This window comes from Varanus komodoensis, unplaced genomic scaffold, assembly GCF_004798865.1.
Source record: "Varanus komodoensis strain SLA01 unplaced genomic scaffold, ASM479886v1 scaffold4, whole genome shotgun sequence".
Lineage (NCBI taxonomy): Eukaryota > Metazoa > Chordata > Lepidosauria > Squamata > Varanidae > Varanus > Varanus komodoensis.
This window is the reverse complement of record NW_025335941.1, coordinates 22,354,191-22,375,818: the sequence shown is the minus strand read 5'-3', so window position 1 is coordinate 22,375,818 and position 21,628 is coordinate 22,354,191. Positions and strand designations below refer to the sequence as shown.

General features: G+C 36.8%; 1 protein-coding gene across 1 annotated transcript in view; it reads right to left on the bottom strand.

Moving 5' to 3' along the window:
• Positions 1-21,628, bottom strand: part of ROBO2 (roundabout guidance receptor 2) — a 453,522-nt gene that overhangs the window by 390,256 nt on the left and 41,638 nt on the right. The window lies entirely within an intron of this gene.

The following is a 21,628-nucleotide window of genomic DNA, read 5'->3' as shown; positions in this document are numbered from 1 at the left end:
CTTCAATGTAGTAATGCCTGGGCATGTAGTAATCTTCAGGTCTTCCAAGAATGTTGCTACTGTCCTGGTAAAATCCTTCCCTTGAAGACTTGTTTTAGCAGAAGACTTTTCTCTCCAAAGCATTTACCATTCCAAAGTTCTTGCAGTCTCTCCCACTCCCCAGTGGAGATCCGTACGAATGCTGCACAACCAGTATCTCAGTTCTGTACCACATACACCACCCTGGGTTTTGTTTTGTTTTCCAAGTTTTATTTTTTTCTCTACAATCTAACATTGAAACAAGAATTATTTACGACATCGGACATACTGGGTTGGCATCTTACTCTTTAACAATCAAAACCCATATTCAGTACTATGCAGAGTCCTGTTTCTCTAACCGGTAATAAAAAGAATTCCAAGTTTGGTAGAAGTATGTATCTTCCTTCCCCTTCAAAGACAAGGTCAATCTGTCCATTTCCACGCAGTCCAAAATCTGTTTCTTTTTTATGTTGGTCTTTCACCATTGAACAAGTATACTTTGCAGTAGTTGCAAATTTGTGTAAGCAATGCTCTTGTCAGTTTCATCTACAAAATGCTAACCAGTAAGGCTAGTCTGCACATAATCTAAAGCAGGAACAGATTGCAGCTGCCAGTTGCCTAGCTGTCATTTGCAAACCACTGGCAACAGAGTAGGTGCACCAAAAGGGGTGACAGCTTAAGATGTTATTAGGATTGCAATCCTGTTGTACTTACACCGTTCAGTGCCCTTCCTTTTTTGACACTTAGAGTCATAGAATAGTAGAGTTGTAAGGATGCAAGTCTCTACAGCTAGCCCAGAAAGGGTAGAACTTAAATTGAACTCCTATTCATTACTCTTTTGGGATCCATTATTGTGGTTCCCTAACAGCTGTCAAAAAACTTCAGAAGAAGCCTGAAAGGGGTGGATGGAAGGGGAAAAACTGAGGAGGGTATCCCATCTGAACCATCACATTCAGCTACTTATTAGGTCTCCCTTATCACTTCACTGCCTTCTCCTCCTCCTTCCTAAACTCAGTGACAAATTTGTATTGTTTGTTTGGAGATTTCACAGCTGGAAAGTAAATCAAGAGCAATATAATCATTGGAAGGATATTTTTTGCTATATCCCTGCAAAAGGACCAGTCCCTGCATAAGGAAAAAATGCTTTTCCAAAACATGTAAGGTAAAATAAACATTTTTTTCTTCGGGAATTTTTGAATTTTCTTTTATTCAGTGACACATACCACCTTGTTTTCTCAATTCTTTAGCCATAAAACTGGACTAGAAAAGTTTTCAAACATTGTCCCTCATTAATAAAACTAATACAACAACATTTTCAAGGCAGTCTTGACATCCTTAATAGAATAATCAGATTTTAGTATGTTTTGGAGGAAAAAAACTTCACATGCGACAAACCCACCAAATGAACAACCACTTTAAGCTAGAAGCTAGACAAGACTTGCGATGTTGTAAGAGCCAACATTTTGTACTGGTTAGAATACTGGACTGGGAATCAAGAAGATCTGAATGTGAGTCCCCAGTCAGCTATGAAGTTCACTGGGTGACTTTGGGCCAATCACTTAATCTTTTTTTTTTTTTTTTGTAAGCCGCCCCAAGGCTTCGGCGAATGGGGCGGCATAAAAATGTTTTAATAAATAAATAAATAATCTCTGGTGATCCTACCTCGCAGCACTTTGGGGATGATAAAATGTGACTATGTGAGCAATCTGGGCTCTTCACAAGAGGAAAAAAGGCAGACCATAAATGCAATGCAATAATAACATTGAAGGCTAAGCTTTCATTATGGATTAAACATTTTAATAATGTTTTAATAATGAAAAGAGAAATCCCAGCAAACCATTCAAACAATTCTCTCTATCTCTCCTTTAAGCTCTTTGAACAAAACAAGTTAAACAAAATCTTGACATACACTGACGGCTCTAGTGGTTTTCACTGTCTGCTGGACAGAACACAGATGATTTAAAACCAAATTACATAGGGCAGATTCACTTTATTTAGAAGGCAATTAATTTAGCTATACAGATGTCCAACATTTAAGTGGTTTCTAGATAGTCCTGTTATCACAGTTTAAGGCAAAGCAGTGCAAGTTGTGACCCACCAAGCTGAACGCAGCCCATAAATATTGTATGACAGTCAGGCAAGTTCTTACCAAGGCTCCTATCACTGCAGCAGGCCCTGGCAGACAGCAGGACCCAGATGGGCTGGTATGTATGCCATGTTTCATGAGGGCTGCTTCACATGCTGGCTTAACAGCATAATGTTTATCACAGTCCATTGCCCCATAAGACCTATGTAAATCAAAAAGTGCCTTCAGCTAGATGAAAGCCTCTCAGGTGGCCCTGTATAGCTGTATGAGAATCAAAAATGCATGCAGCAGATTGAGAATCACAAATGCACAGCGATGGAACTCAGTGGTTGGAGGTGCCTACACATGCTAGGTAAGCATCAAATGTTGGGTTCCCTTTGAAACATTGATGTATTTATTGAGGAAATATATGCCATATTGAAAGGAAAAACCAAAGTACCTATAAGTCTTATAGCAAGCATACACTTTGGCTAAATAAGCTGATTGTGCCGGGGCAAAACCCAAACAAATGATCAAAACTAGCTGGCATTAATAACAACAGAAATATGAAAAGCCAATGAAAAACAGTCATGTCAGGAAACAAAGGCAATTTAAGCCAAGGGCTTTCTGAAATGTATAGTATCTGAGCCTCACTTCTGGAAAGGATATTCTACCAAGCTGAAATTACAGTTGAAGAGGCTCTGTTCTTGGTAGCCATTCTACTCACATAGTTTCTAGAAACATAGTGCCAACCTCATTGCTCCTGCCATAGTCTGCTTTGTAAGCTCCTGCCATAGTCTGCTTTGTAAGCACTGAGTAATAGTTAAGGCAGAAGAAGACAAAAGTTTCTAAAAATAAAATACATGAACAGTGTCTCTTCCCGATCACTGCAATATAAGGTGGAATATTTTAATTTCATCCATGTTGATGTATTGTTCAAAGCCAACATTGAATAATTGCCCTGTAGGGAAAGATCTGTTGCTCAGTCTCTGCTCAAAAAGCTCACTTGACTTCCACATTTGGTGGGCAAAAAGAAGCTTCTCTTTTCTTGATTGTCTCTTATGAGGGCTGTGGACAGACAGAAAGCCTCCTGGAGGATTACATGTGGTCATTAGGCCAATGGTTCCCTACCCCTGCTTTAAATTTAAGAAATTTAATCAATCCCTCAGCCATCATACACAAAGTATGCAATAGTCTTTTTTATAATAGGTATTTAAGGATAAACCAATTCATGGACATTAGACACCCCATACCGACCACACAGTATGTGCAATACTGCATTTGCCTTGGTGACTGTCACTAAAATAGTGATATGAATCCATGTTGCTCTGCCAGCTAATGCCCCTCCTGGACCAGAAACAGCAGTAGACTACTAGTTAATGAGTTAATGTTCAGTTGAATAGGAAGCACACAAAGTTCCAGTAGTGTATCGTATCACCAGTCAAATCAGAGTGTTATGATCAATGCTATTCAAACTGTGAGCTCATCCATCAGTAGATGTTCTGCTCTACAAAGCTGGATTAGAAAGAGACATAAATAGGATGAGATATGTGCTAAGAACTTGCATATTGGCTCTTTTCTTTTGATCACATTTCCTGCCCTTTAACAGCTGCCATCAGCTGGCCACCACACCACTATAGTTGCAGCTTGTCCAGCTAGCTGCAGTTACAAATTACAACCCCATAGATTTCTACATTTAAACCTGTCACTATAGTTGTCAACTGTGTGTAATTGCTGTATGAGACCCTCACAATCGGCTTCTGCACTGATCTATACAGCCACTCAATTCTGCAGCTGTCAGTGTGCTGACACCAAGCACAGTTAATGACACCACGTCATCTACCCAGCTCATTTACCTGCTGGCCAGCAAACAAATGGACACTGGCAGGGAAGAAAGAAAGTGAGCACCAGATACAAAATTTATCATAATCACTAAGATCCATGATGGAGGAAAATCAATTTCTCTTAATCGGGTAGAGTGACTTATTAAGGGTTATGAGTCCTGGCTGGGTGGCTGTACTGATTTGATTATGTTGGAAGAGAAATTAGCAGCAAGGGTCCTAGACCATCTCTCTCTCTTTCCCTTCCCCCCTCCCTGCCCCATCTTCTGGTTCCAGCTTGTTGTTATTATCTTAAGAAAGTCTGAGTAAGCAGGTCTTGCTTTGATCAGGGAGAGCACTAGGATACAGGGTGCCAGACAGGTTTCAGATGTGTTGACAGGTAAAGATGTAAACAGTCACAATTTGCCCACTGCAGCATTTTTCATTTATAATTGAAAGAGCAGAACCATGGCACATGGATGCTATGAATACAATTTCTTCCTGTAAGATTTTTGGAAGGTGCTGACTCAATTATTCCTTTCTACTTCCCAGATTTGAAAAAGAGGACATTAACTGCAGCCACTAAGAGCACTGAAGAATGTGCTTATATATTAAAGTTGCAAAGGTTTCACAGAATGATATTTTTAAAGGAAAAAATCTCCCTTTTGGTATTCAAGCCAAGATGCGGGTTTAAGTCAGTGAGAAAAATGAGTATTTGAAATTTAATTTTAAGCCTCATGAACCTTGTAAAGGAAAAGTATGAAGTATAGTATTATTTGTGACTATTGTTTGGCAGTCATGGCAAACAAAATCACTAAATCAAACTTCCCCTTTCCCTCTTTTTAAGCATTTAAAGGGGTGCAAGCTGAGTACTGAAATGCACTGAAATATTCTTTAGGAAGTTATCATATGCATATCTATGCTTTTAATTCAGCCCCCATTAACTTAATTTGGTTACCATTAACTTCATTCCCATTGAGTTAATTCACAGGAGAACGTCTTGCTGGACACCATGTCTACATTACAGTATGTAACCCTGTGCACAGAGGTAAACCCTATTGACAGTTCAAAAAGGCTCACTCCCTTGTAAAAGTTAACACCCTATTTCAGTAGGCATGAAAACATTCTTTTGTATAATTATTTTGGAAGATGAGACTCACAAAGGACAAGTGGAATAGGGACGCAAACAAAGCAAATAAATGATTCGCTTTAATCTATTCCATAATTTGATACTTCAGGATATAATGTAAGTTTTAGGAAAACAAAACTACTTGTGTCCCATAGTGACCTATATAGAATTAACTATTTAATGAATATTTACAGCTTTATTCTATAAAACCTGATGAACAATTAGTAATTATTCAGAAGGTTTTGCACCAGCTAAGGAAGGAAGTAGCTGAATGCGGCTTTTTTTTTTTTTTTTTTGGTCTTATTACCATTACATTTGGCTCCCCAGTCAATGCTTGTTCTGGATCATTAATGTTCCTAACCAAAACAGGACCATGTATAAGATTGATAAACTGATAAGACTATGAGACTGATAAATTCCTTCTCTAGTGTTCTTGATTTGTAGACAACTGGTTATATAGAAATTCTACATAAATCGTAATCTGCCAAGACAATAAAATCACCATTACACAGAAGCAAACTACTCAAAAACCTCATACAATGTTGCTATAACAGAAATACCAGGATCAAAAAGTAGTGATTGGCTGTTAAAAATTTAAAAGATATCTGAATAATTGTTAAAGGAAAAATCTCAATTGCTAGCCAAGCATAAAATCTTCTGTTCTACCCAACCTTTAATTACTTGAAAGAGCCTTGAGCATATCACAAGCAAAAGCACACACCACACACCTCATTTCCAAGAGCAAGTTAAGCAATTTACCTAGTTAGAACATGGGACTCTACCAATGTAACCTAATGTGCATAACATCATATTTCTACCGTGCTGGAAGAATCTAGATTTTTGTGGAATATTCCTGCCACAGAAATCCTAAAAGCACCTGTGTCCTTTCAATATCTATTTCTTACAATACTAATTATGTATTATATAATCATTTACATTTTAAAATGTAGTTCTTTTCAAACTGTGCACCATGAGATTTGCTAGAACTTTATTATGAAAAATTGTGGAAAGGTCCAAGAGATCAGATTCCCTCAAGAACCAGCTGTGACTCAAAACACTTCTCAGAAGTCTTCATAAATCACTAAGTTTCCATGATAGAGAGTACACAAATGATTAACAGAAGGTAGAATGCTTTAAAACTACTGAGGTAAAAATAGGTCAGACCCAGTCTTAGTCATATCTATAGTAATCAAAATCAATTAAACAAGTTAATCACTTAAGAACTATAATCAACCTAAGTACCATTAATTTCAATGGCCCTACTGCAAGCATGGCTAAGGATGGATCCAACCCATTTTATTTACCTACAATTGCTTATTGTAGGATCTTTCTATAAAGGTAATTTTGTACCAGTCATATAAAGGCATTTAACCAGCAAATTTGTCCACTGTATCAAGTTAGATGGTAACTAAGAAACTGAAATAAATTAATGAATTGATCAATAAAATATTTCATCCTGGAATAATGAAACATGTTTGTGTCATAGTTCATTCACAAACTCACATTTGTATATACAGATACTCTACAATATTTGCTTTTTCTACATTATCATTATTTAAAGCATGTGAACAATGTTTTTGTTGATAAAACTATTAAGATAATACAGACTTTTAAAAAAAAATCTTAAAGGGAGGGGAAAAAGCCTTTTTACCATTGCTTAAAATTAATTTTGGGCATCTATGCAACTTGGTCAGTGTTTCATACAGTCCTTTCCAGAGGACTCCTTAAATCTATATTTTTGTTCTATATATTTTAAGCATTTGTATCCCACTCCTGAAACATCTTACAGGTATCAATAAGCCAGTCCCTGCCCTTAGGATTGAAATCTAAAATACAAGACACACAAGGGAAGAGGGATAGAAAGGAAGTAATAAAAAATAGCAAGGTCAGACATGAGTTTTTAAAGTAACAGTTCTTATAATAATTAGCCAAGATGGAAAAGTTCAGGTAGCCTGACAGATGACTGCTACAAAAGGCAGGAAGTTCTTCAGCCAAGGTCGTGGCTGCTTTTGTCCCTCTGCTCTGTATAGAAAAGGGCCCCAGTTCTCTCAAGTTACAGTCTCCCCAGATGGATTCTTCAGGTTCACAGAAGGGATAGAAGCAGAACCAGGCAGAAGACTTTGTAGTTGCAAGGTTATAAAGTAAAGATACTCAGCTAGAGCATGAGAACTAGTATTCCTTGGGAGAAGCTATTTCAGAACAGGAAGGGATGGAAACTGGAGACAGGGATCCTTGCTTCTAAGGGGATGACACAGAAAGCAAGCATATCAGTTAAGTATTATCCATCATTCCCACTGTCCAGATCAAGCAGCTGGAGTCACCCTGAGGGTGGAGTCAGGGCCTTTCTCAAAGGCAGGGATGGTGAGGTGATCTTCTGGTTTAGATCCAGCCCTTCATATGGGCAGACACTACTCTCAGATTCCAAAGGGAAGTCTGCTTTGGTATACATTGTTTGCAATCTACAGAGCTCAGATAAAGGACTGTGCTTCTTAAGGTCCAGCTGGAGAGGGAAAAGCTCCCAACATGCTACAAGATGCAAGAGCACAGCTGACATGGCATGTTGCTCTTTGTTATGTTACTTTCCTCCCTAAGTAATTCAATGTTCTTTGGATGTATTTATCTCAGTAACTTTTCAAAAAATACACAAGATACACCATATTATCCGTTAATGAATTCATAATCAGTGAATAACTGAGAGGCAAAACTGAAGTTAGGAACTTTGAACTCAAAATGTTTTATCTACCAATATGATAAATCAACATTATGTTCACATTTCAATTTTCTTGCAATTTTTCCTCTCTATCCTTTGTTATTGCTGACTGCATTGGCTTCCAATCCATTTCTAGGCCTATTTCAAGGAGCTGGTTCTTATCAATACTGCTTCAAATGGCTTGGGACATGTTTGAAATATCACTTCTTAGGTTATTATCAGTGTCCAAGGCACTGCTTCATATCCTTCCACCAAAAGGAGTTTGGTTTCTTTACAACAGGACTTCACCTGAGGAATTCCATTCTGAAATAAGTCAGGGGGTCTCCATCCTTAAAATTATTGAGAGGGTAAACTAACATTTTGATTTCATCTGATTTTGAATTAACTCTCATTATGAGGAGGTTTAGTTCTCTGTTCTCTGTAGTTTTATATTTCTGGTTAATTCTATTTCATATTTGTGTTCTTTTTTAAAATGCTCTTGTAACAACTTCAAGTTGCATGTAAGGGTTTAAAAACAGTATATAAATGTCCCAATGAATAATAAAATAAATGAACTCTTAGGACAATAAACATACACTGCATTTCCCTACAAACCTTTTTTCTGAGAAAACCAATTTATTTCAGCTTCATAGCTATGTAAAAATGCTTTAAACCATGTTTTGTTTCCTACAGAGAAATATAACATTTTCATATCAATAATTTTGCTTATTATGTTTACTTTCACCTAAATGTTAACTAACTTACCACAATGCAAAAATCTGATGATAGTACAAAGATGTTGGAGATTGAATATTTCCCCTTAATTCTTTAAACTCTCTAGGGGAGTGTACCAAGAATAAATAAGGAAAAGCTAGATGTATGCAACCATTAAAAATGGATAATGCTACTCTCTTCCCCCACCCTTTCCCCTTCCCTGTGTGTGTGTCTAATAATCTAAATATTTTAATATTTAGATAATGGAGTATTTTATTGTAGGAGACTGTTTATTAGTATGTCTTTTTAAAATCAATATTCTTAACACAGTAGTTGTTTTAGCAGTCCCTTCCTGAATTTTCACATCAAAATTGTGAGGGAGAAATTAACTGATGAGAGGTGCATTCCACTATTTCATGTTGGTGTTTTAGACATTAACCACCTCTAGCTAGGCAGCTGCAAACTTAAATTTAATGGCCACATGCCTGCCTTTAAATCATCTTCTGAATGCATTTTAGAGAATGGGCCATGACAATGGTTTGAAGCTTTATTCTCCTCTGCAGCTACAAGTCATCACAATGCCTCCTCTAATCAGGTTACTCTGCATCTGCCTGTCACAAATAACCTAGTAACAACTAAATGGATTGCCATAAATCTTTCAATTAGAATGCATAACTTTATTAGCACAATATTTTTTTGAACTGACTGCATTACTTTAAATAAGAGCTTTCATTTACTCCATCATTTGGGGGTCAAATGTGTACCCTGGATAGAAGCTGTATGAAAACAAAATTTGAATCTGGTGATCTCAGCTACACTCCTCTTAAATTTTACAATGCAAGCAAATTACCCCCCTGGCAAGTTGTTGTGGGTAATATTATCAGAACGGACTGACAACAAAAGAATATGTCACAATTCCAGTTCTGTGCTTGTTTGTCTTTGCGTCATGTTCTCAGATGGTACTTTAGTTTTCTGTATCTTCAGGAGCGTCACATGCCAGATGGTGCAGACATGTGGATGGTGCATCTCTTTGGCCATTTTTAACCTTACCTTTTAAGGACAAACTATATGTACAAACATATGCACATGTAAATCAACAGTCCTTTCTCTTAGTAGAAAGCTGTTCCAGGAGGGTTTGAGCAGCAGTGGGAAAGACATTTAACCCTCTTTGTACTCTCCACTACCTCCAACAGTTTTCAGCTCACATGTTCTGAAAAGTGTTTGACCTTGCAGACAGGCTTTTCAACCACCACAGGAGAAAGAACCAGCTCTGGAGAAGGTATTGTGCACTACCTCTCAAAGGGGATTTTAAAAAAAGGGTTGTTGGCTGTAATTACCTGTGCTTATCTAACATAATCAAGCTCAAACACCTGAGGGTATATTATAGATATTCAGCAATACAGACTATATTTCAGTTCAAGTGTAAATCTGGTATCATAAAAGAAATAATAGACAATTGTATCAGTAAATCAATTGTTGACTTCACTATCACTCTTTCCCATTCCCCTTTCCCCAATTGGGGTAAGTTAAACAGGATACACCATACCTAATTATACACACATTTTTCAGCACATTGTTTTCAATAAGTACTTAAGCTGAAAATGTGCACACCTGCTAAAGATTTGGGGTGCCAAGTGATGCTTCCAGGTCATTTTATCAGGAGTGAGAGAAGAGAACAAACCAGTTCGCAGAGTTCACAACCAGCTTCTGCTTCAACCTTGCAAAACAGTTTAAATTATTTAAACTATTTTTCCATTAGGCTAGTGAGATATTGTTTCCCCTATTCTGCACTAGTTATGTCCCATCTTGACTATAGTGTCCACAGTTCAAGAAAGATGTAAACAATCTGAAAAAAGATCAAGAGAGAGTAGCATGGATGATCAGGGGATAGGACACTGTAAGGAGAGATGGAAATAACTGGGCATGTTTACCCTCTAGATGAGAAGACTAAATATTTGAAAGGCTGTCATGCAGATAAGGGGAAGAATCTATTCTCAATAATCTAAAAGTGCAGGACATGGAATAATGGGGTTAAGTTAGAGGAAGCCAGATCCTGGCTGGACAGCAGGAAAAACTTCCTGACTGTTAGAGCAGTACAGCAATGGAATCCATGACCTAGATTGCTTGTAGGCACTCCAACACTAAAAGCATTCAAGATGAACTGGACAGTCATCTGAGAAGGATGGATTGAGTCCTGCATTGAGCAGGGGGTTGGATTTGATGGCCTTATAAAATAGTAAAGATGGAAGAGCCCTATGACTCTATGCCACCACTGTGTCCTCAGGCTGTTTCTTGGTACCCATCCAAGTGTCTTACCCCTCCTACATTTTATTCAAAAACCTTACCATTTATTTTTTTTACTGCCAGCTGTGATCACTTCAGAGTAAACCAAGGGCCTCTAACCACTAATATAAAAGTATAATATCCTTTTCCTATTATACCCATATAGTTAAATATGAACATATGGATAGTTCCTAGTTTATTTCTATAGTGGAGAAAGATATATGTTCAACAAGATATGTAGGTTCAGAGAATGCAGATTTAAAATCTGAATACATTTTCTTGATACTTACCTCAAATCTTTTATAGTACAATGCATCCTGTATTCCAATTCTTTTATATTCTTTGCAAGTTCTATTACTCATGATAATTGAATTTTTACTACTGATTTTAACATGGATTCAAAGTTTCCACTCATAGCATGACTGTACACTAACAAAGTTTTGACATAACTTTGATTTGTTCTAGTTAATTATTCCAAACATGACTGTTATATCATTTCTCTAGGAAACAGGTTTGAACAGACATTACATGGTAAGTTTAATCAGCCTGATTTGATTCAGTAATAAAGCAATACAGCCGCAAAAAGTTACTGAAATTATATTAAAGATTTCTCTTCCATACAGTACCCATCATCTTCAGAACTCTTTAAGTGATCCTGAAATCAATTTTCATACAGCATCTTAAATTTGCCATTTTACCTAGCTGTTATACCTAGCTCCACAGAGCCCATAACATGTCAGTGGTTCAATTTATTTTAACCAATTATAAATGCAAGGCATTTGTTAATTAGCACATTGTGCAGACTTCAGTTTTTTATTGTTTTTAATTAATAATTTGCAAATGGCGCCTGGACAATCTGTTTTACAAAAAGAAGTAGTGCAAGTCTGAATAAATTATTTCTTCTTGATATAGGACCTACTGGACTACTGTATCAAATGGTAAGGTACCCTTCAATGAGGGCTGTATCAAAAGGTAAGACATTAGCAGCAACCTCTAGACTTGAAGTAATACTGAAATGAACACTCATGGCCAGCATGTGCGAAACGAGACAGTAGCTTCAGTATTGAAAAGGGCAACTAGAAAAGGCAAACTGCTACACCTCCAAGCCCAACCTGAATCAGGCTATAAAGAAGTGGCAGAAGTGTCAGCTGCAATTCATCAAAAGATTCAAAGCACAAAGGGTGCAGAAGATCGGCAAGGAGAAACCAATAGCAGCAAGGACCCAAAACGTACAGATGCAAGAAGAACACGAGATTTGGACATCCCAGAAGTTTGCCATCAATTTGCCAAACATATAATGACAGAACTGTGACCATTTCTCATCCCAGGCGGCAGCTTCTTTGTCCTCTGAATCCCTACTGTAAGCACAATAGTTTAAAAATGTGTTTAAAAATATATATGATTTATAACTATTTAACAGCTTCTTTTTAAAAAGTATGAAGCTGAAGAATCAAGGAAAAGATAACACATTTTCAAATTGATCTGTATTATATTTATTCATTGAAATGGAAAACTTAGAATATTAATATGGCACGTTTGACATCATAACAATTGATGTAAATGCTAGTATCTAATGATAATTCTTGCATGCTTCTATCAATGAGAGAGCAGAACTATTGTCACCTCTAAGTGTATGTGTACTTTTGCTTCCCTGCATTTTCAATGCATGGACAAAAGAATCCGAGTGCACTTTCGGTCTAATTTATGAGCATGTCAATTGTAAGACTTTTTTTATTCTGATGCAATAATTAGAATGATTACAGGTTAGAGATCAAAAGGACAATTTCCTATCTAGGTAAAATTAATGCAAGGTACCATGCACACTTCTGAGCACCTCCATATAATTCTTCTGCCTGTCATTTCCCTCTGCTGCAGTAGATTCAGAAACATTCTGCAAAAATCAGTTATTTTCCCTAGAAATGTTCAGTAAAATTTAGATCTATTCCTTCTCACTATGAGCATGTCACCTCTTCCTAAATGTACTTTGTTTTTCTGTCTCCTTTAAATACCTTCTTCAACTTTAAATGTCTTCATTTTCTGTTTAAGGCCCTTCATCTTTCTTTGCTGTTTCCTCCTGTACCATTTTCCCCTTCACAGATTCATCTGCTACTTGTCCTCTTTGTTCCCAGCTCTTCATTTTTACCTTCTAACATTGTGATCCTTCTGCTCTGAACAACCCCTGATGACTTTAGAAGGTGTAGACTAATTCATGGGGACTTTATCCATATTTGCCATTATTGAAAAGGAGCTTCCAGATTTAGAGGCAGTATCACCCATATCAAACATTCAGACCTTGAACTCTTCTTTGAATTTAGATGGAAAGAATGTAATCAATACACTGGCAATACCAAGCCACGTGTAACATCACCCATCAGCTTCATGCATGGGCGACAAGATGGAATTACATAGGCAATGGCCAAGGCTTCAAACCATAATTCTCCAATTTTTATTTTCTGTTTCCAGCTGTCCAAGAAGGCATGAAACCTCATGAAAATGATAAGATACTTATTGGCATACAACAGTAAAGGCCAGCCTAGTTTTTTTCTGATTTTGGAAGAGAGTCATGATCAGAAATATGGTCTCATATATGAAAGGGCTATTTCACACAAGTGTGGAGAAGGGCCCATGGTATGCAATGGAATTGTGATCTCAGGGTCTGAGGGCAAAATGTTTCAGAAGCACAGGTGTTTCATATGATGGCAGCAGCTTTCTCTCATGCTTTCTCTCTTATTCAATGTCATCGCTGCTGGCTTTGTTTTGGCCCAGCATCAAGAACTTCATTAGCAGCAGCAGGACCTCTGGCTTCTGTTACAACTATTCTTGCCATAAAGATCCTAGCATATTGTGCATGTATAGTACTAAATTTACCAATAGCTATTAAAATATTTGCCATATATGAACAGCAAATGCCTAACATTACTTCTCTCAGATACTAGGCTGTAAAAATACAGAGCAATAGCCAAAATGAAGTGTCCTAGTATACATGCATGAAGAAGGGAATAATATTCTTAACTATAAATGGCTACAGTTTACTCTTGTAATAAGAAAAATATTCAGTATTCTTAAAATTAATATTGGATGCATAATTTCAGTTCTACATACCGTATTAATCTTGTTGAACTTACTGTATTATAATATTTCCCCCTTATTATTTCAGGTTCTTATTTTCCATTGCTAGATAATTTACGCAGGAATAAAATAATTAAATCAGGATTGAACAACTTGCGACTCTCCAGATGTTTTGACCTATAGTTCCCATCATCTTACACCATTGACTATGCTGCCTAGGGCTGGTGTGAGCTGTAGCCATTCAAATGTTTTGTTTTTACAAGTTTACAAGAGAAACACTCTTCTTAATTAGACGTTCAAAATAACTACAACTTCCACCAGTCATACTTCCAGAGCCAAATGCAAATATCTATTGCCATGAATACAGAAATACGGTATTTGTCTAAAAACTACTACAGTACCATCATATGCACACTTATACAGTGTGTACAAAATTGCAGCCTTAATCTACTATTACAAAATAGACAAACTTCTGAATGACTTGTGCCTAAATCAGATTTTTGATAAATACTTCCTTTGAGTACCAGATGAAAGAACTTTCTTTAAACCTAAAGTTGTTCTTCTCAATCTTTGAGCAAATGAAATTACATTTTGATAATTTATACCTAAAGACAAATTTCAATATCAAGCATAACATTTACTTGTAATGCCTAAATGTTGTTTTAAAATTGAATGATTGATAATTCTGTAATTTCTGTTCATCTGTTCTGGCCAAAATGTTTCCAATATCCAGATCTAAGGTCACACAGGTAGCTGAGCATGTTATTGTCCAAGCAGATGTGTTATGAATTCTCAGATGATGGACTACACCAAGGCCAGATGTCAGAGATACTGAAATCAATGATCCATCAGTAATTTTCTGTCTGTCAAAATAGCTCTGACCCACTGAACTAAATAAGTATGTTTAATCACCAATTGGTCAACTTATCAAGAAGTGCCATGAGGTAAACAGAAAGTCTTGTCAAACAGAAGACAGACAGTGCTTACCCATAGCCACACACAAAAGACTGGCAATGTGCCTTAACTTGACATCTTTAAACACACACATGCACACAGAGTTAAACTTGTGTCTGAAAATTTTGCATCACTTATGGGTGTAAAACCAAGATAAGTTGAGTGATCTTCTCTTAACTAGCATTTCTTAACAAATCTTACATAAATAGAAATCAAGTAAAATATTACTGTTTTGCCGAGCTGTTGTATACCCCCTTTTTGATCTTGCCTTGAATATTACCCATTGCAGAATAGAATGTGTCACTGGATGAATGAATAAAATCAAACTGCAAGCCAAGTCCTATACCCTTCTCAATACCTCACTATATGCTATTAAAGCATTTTTATAAAAGTAGCAAGTAAGTGGCTATTTCTCAGAAGTAGCATACTACAGTTCTGAGATATTAATGTGTCATTTTACCACCATCCTGCATTGGCAGCCACGACAGAAAGCTCTTGAACTTGTTTATTCACACTTGTTTAATCCTGTTTCCACACAGTGCCTCACAGCCTGTGGGGCTAAGAAGATGGATGAGGAGAGCTAAGGCCACAAGGGGTCGGGGTCATAGTGTCATTGGATCTCATTAAGTACATCACTCACCACACCAGACACTTCAGAGGTCATCTCAACTGAGGACTCCAGGATAGGTGATGAAAGAATGGCTGACACAGGCACTGATTTTTTTTTTCTTTTTATACTGCTGTTGATACCACATATATTGAAATAAGGCCATACCCTCAGTTTGCCCCTAACCTCCCTAAAGATGTCCGTTCTGAGGCAGATTGTCTTATATCAAGGATAGCTGACACATGCTGAAGAAAAATCTATTCACTGACAAATCCGTGAAACATGGGGTGGGGGCAGCATGGACACCTAATTTTATAAAGCAGCACTTATGGACAAACATTTAAATTTCATTTTTAGAGCATATATTTTTGAAGCTAATGCAAGGGAGTGCATGTTCCATTTCTCCCCAAACAGAATTAGAAAGGCTAAAAACATTTATCAATGTAAATTTGCAGGAAATAGATTTTACTATTTTTTCTACTAAAGAAGCACCATTAAAAACAGCACATACACATCTAGTATATAAGAATCTCTAAATGTATTAACAATTATTATGTAACAATATCATGCTGTAAACTGTGTGCACAATGTAGTTGCAGTAAGTCATTGGCTAATGTTGGTATGTTACTTATTTCATAACTTTTCCAACTAAAGGGATTTTCCAATTTTGAATATTTTGCAGAATATAATGGCCCATACATGATACAAATCCATACTGAACATGCAGCATTTCAATAATATTTGTGTTGATTTATGGAGCTTGCATTGCATCAGCATTAAATTCACTGATTCTCATGCTCTTAAGCATTTTTCATTAGTCCCACATCAATATTTGCATTTCAGGGCCAAGGTCTGGGATCTGACTGCCAATGATCAACCCAAGAGCAGCAGATCACAAAGGCAGCAGCAAATTGGCTTGGGATGAGCTTCTAACACATCAAGTATGCTGGGGTCCAGTGGGGCTGACACGGGTCAACATAGCATCCCTTCTTTCTTTCCATTTAAACACACACACACATGCTCACACACATGCACACTTAGGGGGATATTTGCATAAAGATGCGGATTTAAGTATTTTTACTTGAAAAAAATCCCTTTCAGTAACAAAATCAAGCTTATTTCCAAGTTATGTATTTAAAATCACAGCATCAAAACCAAGGTCCATTTTATTCCTGCGGCCACAATGGTGCTGCAATTAGAGTTAAAATGTGCAAGTGAACACTCTCAAGTGTATCTTTGTGCTGGGTGAACAGACTTGTGTTGTTTTTTCCTAACCTATCAGCAAAGTAAAAGCAGTTGTAAACATAGAATGGCATGGAGTTTAAAAATGTTGTATGCTTCAAACAAAAGTAAACGGTCATTCATCTGCAGCCCTCCCACAAAGACCATTAACTCCAACATCTAAAGTTATCTAACTGCACCACTGAGAACTAGAAATCAAAATACGTAGCATAGGATGGCAACAGTTCTCACCAACACCATCTGTTTTGGAAGGTGATCTTCCTTTTTAAAAGATTTTTAACAATGTCAATCATATACAGCTTTACCTCTCTTTCTCATCTAATCCAGGTGATGCACTTTTTCATTTTTTCATGTTTGTTTTAGTATAGGAAAGTTGTTAAATTTTAAATGTTCTCAACTTTACATCTCCTTCCATGTTTTTGTGTGCCAACTTCAAAATCAGTTACTGCCTATGGCCAAACTGCAGGGTACAAAAACCCATGATGCAAAAGATGTGCTCATTGCCATGTGACTTCTCTTTGTGTTATTTTTCCTAGAATGAACTAACATGGCTTCCCTTCTGAAGCTGTCTCAGATGCTAGCATCAGCAGAACTGACAAGAGATTTCCTTTCTGTATATAAAAATAATTAAGAGAGAGAAGAGAGAAAAAAATGACAGAAGATACTACAAACGGGAGACAAAAAGCTGTGAAAAGTTCAAACCATCTGGTGTATCCTGTTATATCAGATTATATCAGATATGGGCATCTTGTAGATTGGAAAATCTAAAGGGCTTGTTTGCTTTAGTTTCACTTTTAAGTCTACCTAGTTTTCCACCAAAGTTGAAGGAGTGAAAGTTGTGTAAGAGTCTTTGGTTACATGTGTAAGTACATACATAAAATAAAATAAAATACACTTGCATGCACACACATGCATTTTCACTTTCAGACATCAAACCAATTTAAGCAGACTTCTAATCTTGCCAAGTGTTTGCAATTTCTTGCACAAAGGAAAATGAGAGGTGCCTTAATAAATTGTCTATACTTGACTCTGCTTTATGAACTGCACAGATAATTTCAGCTACTTAGCAATACAGAAATGTAATACATACATGAATTAAATACATATCTACATACACAAACTTATAAACAGTGTTGAAACAAGACATGTTCTTCAAATTGAAAAATCAAAGCACCATATTTTCTTTGAAGATCACTCTTTGTCCCAATAGCAACATTGAACTAAAACATGTTTTGATGTGGGCTTCAAAATCAGGGTTGGAACAGAAGCAGAGCAGGGGTCTAGAGTCCTGCAGCTCCTTTGTTTTTGTTTTCTTGTCCATTTCCTCCAGCCTTTTTCTGATAAGACAACCACACTAGCCATTCAAAGGGGAGCAGATGACAGCAAAGTCCCATCGCTTGAGTCAGTTCATACAAAATCGCTTTTTATCCTAAGACGAAGTGCTTTATCCTATGTACAGACAGGAAAGGGCCAACTGAAATTTAAGCCAGAGTTCCTCTTCATGAGTAGCTTATCTGAACAAGGCCTACTGTCCATGTATCAGTAATCCAGCTTTTTCTTTGGTGGCCCATATGGGCTCCATGGCACAAAGCAAGGTTCAATTGTCTAGGATGTGCACCAGCACCTGAACAAACATACACTGGCCGCAACTATCCATGTCATAGAAACCTCCAAATTAAATCAGTAGGATGTGCTAAATGTCTTCCAAACCATGGCTACCTTTTCTATTCATTTATTTATAGCTTCTATATACCATCTACTATAAGCATCTCAGGACAGTTTTACAATAAAAGCAACATTCTTTTCATATTTGCATGAAACAATATTTAATGCTTTAGTCTAGAAACAGATCAATGATTCTATATTTTAATAGTAATATAGTAAAGTTGCAATCTAATTGGGGCGCCCGTAAGTCTCCAAACTCAGAGATTTATGGACAGCCTATGAAGGATGGGAGGTGCATGGAGGCAATCTTAATATCTCTGCTCCTTCTATCGAGCAAATCAGCTTGATGCCTGATTTCACCCATCTATTTCTCCTCAGATGGGAAGGAAATAAAAATGGCCCACCACCAGGATATATCATATTCTGGCAAATGCAGACTATTCTCTTCCTTCCAGGAGAGTCTATTTACCCTCCTCTAAGGTCAGTCATACAGTGTTGGAGAAACTGACACTGCAATTCTTCCTGTTATGACTGTGATGGAGGAGGACCCAAGTACAGACCTCAGCTCTGAGATTGGACCTATTATCCATCCTAAAAACTGAGAACCCAAAGCATCCTATGGTTCTTTGTATGCTTAAGGCCATAAGATTAGTCTACCCAGAGACTGAATTTCAGCAAGTGTCAAAAGAGAAGGAAATCTCCAAGCAAAACGAGGGAGCAAATTATTAGGAATATCTGCTGCTATGTCGAGGCAATTGTATCTGCTTAGATATGACAGCACTAGAATATTTCATGACACTAAGACTGAGGAACAGCAATTCTGCATGCTTAGAAGACTACTGTCAAAGATATCTGTGGAAGTCATGGTAACATCAGTTGTGCTTTATATAATTCTAATATGTACCTGCTACTTACTGGACTGAAACTACTGCCTCATTTAACTCTGAATTCTGAACAGGCATCAGATAATTATTCAATTTCAAATATTGTGAAGTGACTCCCATCTCAAAAATAATAATGAAGTTTTCATCGCTTGAGGCTTAAACAGGAAAATGCCACACAGTACTTAAGTGATAAAATTTGACTTTCTGTAAACAGGATGACTTCTAATAGTACAATCTGCTTAATATGTAACATTCACCAATGTTCTTTCTGTTAATTAGGAGTGCAATATATTTCACATTTTTAGATAATTTAACATTTTGAGAATAGTCTGCTTGAAACTATTTATAAAAATCTCCTATTTCATCATAAATGTACAGCATGTCTGTTGCATATGCCAACAATAGCCAGTGTTTTAATTAATATTCAAATAGAACTTGAAGGTTTCCAGAGAGTAAACTGGGGTGCAGAAATGCAAATGCATTAAATAATGCAAAGTTGCGGTGTTATTTTGATCAGCTATGTTTTTTTCTCAGCTGACTAAAATTTGAAAAATATTGAGCACACCAAGTTGAAAAAATGTTGATCATGCCATACATAGAAAGCCAAAAGCAATCAACCTACACAGAATTGGAGACTACTAGAACACATACTAGGTATGTATGGTGCATTTCAAGTTCCTTACCTTTTAATGCTTTATCAAAGGGAAAGTGTAACTGTTATCTGACAACAGTTCACTAAACATAAGAAAAAATCTTAAGGATGCAATGAGACTGTAATTAATATTACCAGAATGAGAACAACCACCTGACAAACACATTTTGAAATACTAACTTCTCTTCCTTTTTCTGCATGGGACTGCCCTGGGTATTTAGAGTAGTTTGAGGTTGTAATATTATAAACACTAATGAGGAAATAAGTTTTATTGAACTCAATGGGCCTACCCGTAAGAAAACACAAGTAGGATTGCACTGTCAAACAAGAGAACCAGTTAGCTATATTATTTATTTAGATATTTATATTACTATTCCATTACCACTTAAATTAGCAAATAATTTAAAAGTAATGTCCTCATCTACCATGCCTCCACCCTGTGTGTGCATTACAGAGAATGGTATATCCTGTTGATTATATAAGCTGGCAGATCAGCGTGTATGGAAGCAATACTTCAAGTGTCCTGGACACAATCCATTTAGGACTTTAAAGGTAATCACCAACATTTTGAATTGTGTCTGGAAACAAACCAGTAACCAATGCAAACCAGTGCAACTGCCAAGTAAGCATAACATAATTGCGTGCATTTGCACCCACTTACATATTTACTGATGGATTCTTGACTGATTGCAGCTTCCAGAGACTCTTCAAAAGTAGCCCAACAACAAGTGTGTTACAAGAATACAATGTTGATGTAAATAAAATAATCATTACCAAAGCTGTATACATCCACAGGAGAAGACACAGTTGATTCACCAGGCTAAGCTAGCCAAAAGCACTTCTGACCACTACAGGAACATTCAGCTGAGTCTAGAATTACACCTAAATTGCCATCCTGGATTATGCTTTATTTATTGTCCATTTTCTTCCCCTAAAAGGAATCCCTGAAAACCCTGTCTAGGACCAAAAAAGGAACAGAAGCACTGCTGAAAAGTGTCTTCCATATTTTTCTAACATGGTAACCTATGATGAGTCATGTATCATCTGAATTAATTCCCAGAAAGGGAATTCTGCAACAATTCTACTGTTGAAATATGGCACTGAAAGTATAGCTATATATTTGTTTTGCTTCTTCCAAATGTTTAAGAGTGCCATTGTATACTTGCAATTGTTGCTTACATAAATCTGCATATAGATTACTTGTACAGAAATTGTTTTCAAGTCTCTGATGCTACCCTAGCAGCACAGAAAAAGAAAAGGTATTTACAGCATGTTATCTTTTACTGAGTCTGATCAAAGCCATCCATTTCCTCTTCCCAGCTTTGCTCATGCTTCTTGCCCACTGCACATTCTATTTTGTGGAATCCATAAGAAAAATACTCCACCATTTTCACATTAGTCCTTCTACTTGGTCACTAAGGGTACAGTCACCATGATCTCAGTTCACATCTTTAACTAGACAGACTAATTTAGTTCCCCACCCTATCCATGAGGAAAAGTCATGTCATCACCTTTCATGCTTGTGTTTTACTTTGAGATTCTGAACATCACAACAGTGTCTGTATCCATTGAGTCTTCAAATAAAAATAGCTTTCCAATTCCAAGTAAAATTCCACCCAGCATATCAGCTACACCTGTTTCACAAAGCGGTAAGAAGTACCTTCATATATGTCTTCTGTATTCAATCATTACAGAAAATTCATAGGTGGCCTGCTTTTGAAATACTGAGACCTGTCTTTGCCTTAATGTACAAAGTGGGTATAAATTGACACTCCAAAACATATAGGAGTATTTGGCAAAAGATGTGGGCAATATTTCAAAATGCATTTTATTGTAC